Raw genomic sequence first — 3528 nt, forward strand, 5'->3', positions numbered from 1 at the left:
AAAAAAATTTCCTCAAGCACAATTATGCCACCTGTGAATGACAGTTTATATTTTTTCTCCAGGTGTTTCATCTTTTATATATTTTTTTGCTTTACTAGACTTCTGTGTCTCAGAACAAATCTCAATAATATTCATAGGAATTAAAAAATATCCAGTATTCAAGAAGATAAAATTCACAGTGTGACATCCAATAAAAAAAAAATTAGTAGGTATGCAAAGAAGCAGGAAAATATAACCTAGAATCAGGAAAATAAAAACAATCAATAGAAAAAGCCCAGAAATTACAGAGATGATAGAATTAGTAGATAAAGACATTAAGCAGTTATTATAACTATATTCCACATGTTTAAGAAGGTAGGGGAAAGATCGAACATATTGAGTAGAGAAATGGCACAAATAAAAAGACACAAATTGAAGTTCTAGAGATAGCAAATATAATATTTTTTAAAAAGTACACTGTCATTAACAACAGATTAGAAAGTTCAGAAGAAAAGATTAGCGAACCCTAAGACACTGGTAGAAACTATCTGAAATGAAACAGTGAGAAAAAGGACAAAAATAGTGAATAAAGTATCAATGAACTCTAAGTCAATTTGAAGTGGCCTAATATGTGTGTTGTTAGCATCCTTGAAGGAAGAGAAAAAGTGCAGGGGCATAAAAAATATTTTAAGAAATAATGAAAATTTCCAAACTTTGATAAGAACTAAATACCCATTTATCCATGAAGCTCAACAAGACTGCAACACAAAAGATGTTAAAGAAACTATGCCAAGGCATATTATAACCAAATTGACTAGAATGGTTAAAAAAAAATTCTTAAAAGCAGCCAGAGAAAAAGGATACATAGCATTGAGGAACAAAGTTAAAAATGGCAATATATTTCTTGTTGGAAATGATGTAAGTCAGAAGACAGCAGTGCAACATTTTTAAGTATTAAAAGAAAACAGTTGTCAACCTGTAATTCTGTGGTAGGCTAAAATATCTTTCAAAATGGAGAATAAAATGAAGACCTTTATATACATATAAAAGCTGAAATATTCATCCCTTAAAGACCTGCATTAAGAGAAATGTTAAAGGAAGTCTTCCAGGCAGAGGAAAATGTTACCAGATGGAATCTGGATCTATTTAAAGTAATACAGAGTATCAAAAATGATAACTATATGGGTAGATATTAAAAGCTTTTGTTGGATTTCTCATTTTATTGAAAGCAGAATGTCGTACATGTTTTTGATTTACTGATAATTTACTTTCACAAAAGGTAGAGGAAGCTATGGGAGGAACTCATGTCTTAGCTTAATTTTGACTAAATAAAGGAGAACTAATGAAATAGAAGGGAAGAATCGTTTGCAAATAGTGATAATGTTATTTTACAGTTTAGAATTGTCAAAGAAGAGATTCTGGACATGGTTAGATATGTATAAGGAACTTAGATAATTCCTATTTCAAAATGATCAGCAGATAACAAGAAATGTTCTTAAGATCAGAGACTCTAACAGTGAAACTAACCTAAAAGTGTTGACAAGAAAATAACTCATGAGTAAAATTTTGAAAATGCAGTTTTGCTACACATTAAACTTTTTAGAAGACATTTTTTTTTTTTTTAGGTTTTATTTATTTGACAGAGAAAGACACAGCGAGAGAGGGGAACACAAGCAGGGGGAGTGGGAGAGGGAGAAGCAGGCCTCCCGCGGAGCAGGGAGCCCAATGCGGGGCTCGATCCCAGGACCCTGGGATCATGACCTGAGCCGAAGGCAGATGCTTCACGACTGAGCCACCCAGGCGCCCCTAGAAGACATTTTTAAAAGGACATTGTAATATATGTGTATGTATTTATTATTCTTTCTCCTACAGAATTTGAGAAAGTTTAAAAGAATGTACATATGGAAAAGTAAAAGTAGCTAACAATAACAAAAAATATAGATGGAACAGATAGATATTTTATCGGTAGAATATAAATAGAAGTTAAACATTGGGGAAGCTTGAACATAGTTGTCAAATCATAAAAGAACATGTACAAAACAGTGGAAACATGGTATCTGTCCTATAGTAGACACTAAGGAAATTATAACTGAATAAATGAGTATGAGAGAGAAGCATAGAACTGTACTCCAGGAAGCTTAAAGAGAAGGAAAATTTATTGTAAAAAATACTACAGAAAATTAAAATTAGTTTGTGTAAGTTTGGTTTGACAAAAAAAAAAAGTAGCTAAAAAGAACTCTGTAGGGGTGGGGTAGATGAAATGGGGATAGTAGAGCCACTGAAATGCTGAATTGGATTTGTCTTTCCTATCAGAGAAAATTATTTTCAACCCAGAAAGTGGAACACACATGGTTTATAGGAAGTTGAATCCTAAGATGTTTATGGTGGTAATGTAAGAATACCCTAGTGCAATGAAGTTAAATTTGCAAGTCATTTTTTCGCAGGGTGCTAATCTTCTCTGTGTTGTTCCAGTTTTAGTATATGTGCTGCCAAAGTTATCACTCTAGTGCTTTAAATTAGTTAAAAACTTCAGATATAGATGAAAAAGATCTCATTGTAATGAAAGAACAGCTGTAAATCATTATCTGTAATCTCTGGGAGTTGCTTAAGGTTTGTAGGCATAAAAGAAAAATGGAGTAAATAAAGGCTTTCCTTATTTAAACAAAAATTAAAATTTCACTGTGAGATTTTTATGAAACTCTTACAAAATATTTTATTTATATATATTCTAATGTGGTAAAAACTATACCATTAAATTTACCATCTTAATCATGTTTAAGTGCTGATATAAGTATATTTGAAATGCATCACTCTCGCCACTATTGTTCAACAGTACTAGAAGTCCTAGCAACAGCAATCAGACAACAAAAGGAAAGAAAATATATTCAAATTGGCAAAGAAGTCAAACTCTCTCTTTTCGCAGATGACATGATATTTTATGTGGAAAACCCAAAAGACTCCACCCCCAAATTACTAGAACTCATACAGCAATTCAATAATGTGGCAGGATACAAAATCAATGCATAGAAATCAGTTGCTTTCTTATACACTATCAATGTAACTGTAGAAAGAGAAATTAGAAAATAGATTCCATTTACAATAGCACCAAAAACCATAAGATACCTCAGAATAAACCTAAGCAAAGAGGTAAAGGATCTATACTCTAGGGACTACAGAACACTCATGAAAGAAATTGAAGAAGACATAAAAAGATGGAAAAACATTCCATGCTCATGCATTGGAAAAATAAACATTGTTAAAATGTCTGTGCTGCCCAGAGCAATCTATACTTTCAACACCATCCCAATGAAAATTCCAATGACATTTTTCAAAGTGCTGGAACAAACAATCCTAAAATTTGTATGGAATCAGAAAAGATCCCAAATCGCCAAGGAAATGTTGAAAAAGAAAAACAAAGCTGGGGGCATCACATTGCCTGATTACAAGCTATATTACAAAGCAGTGATCACCAAGACAGCATGATATTGGAACAAAAACAGACACATAGACCAATGGAACAGAATAGAGAACCCAGATATGGACCCTCAA

General features: G+C 32.5%; 1 non-coding gene across 1 annotated transcript; it reads right to left on the minus strand.

Moving 5' to 3' along the window:
• Positions 1-2376: 2376 nt before the first annotated feature.
• Positions 2377-2481, minus strand: LOC115939339 (U6 spliceosomal RNA). The gene has a single exon (XR_004074167.1). It is a non-coding gene; the product is annotated as a U6 spliceosomal RNA (small nuclear RNA).
• Positions 2482-3528: the final 1047 nt, after the last annotated feature.

The sequence above is a fragment of the Leptonychotes weddellii genome, unplaced genomic scaffold (genome assembly GCF_054177405.1).
Source record: "Leptonychotes weddellii isolate Sample4059 unplaced genomic scaffold, ASM5417740v2 HiC_scaffold_10527, whole genome shotgun sequence".
Classification (NCBI taxonomy): Eukaryota; Metazoa; Chordata; class Mammalia; order Carnivora; family Phocidae; genus Leptonychotes; species Leptonychotes weddellii.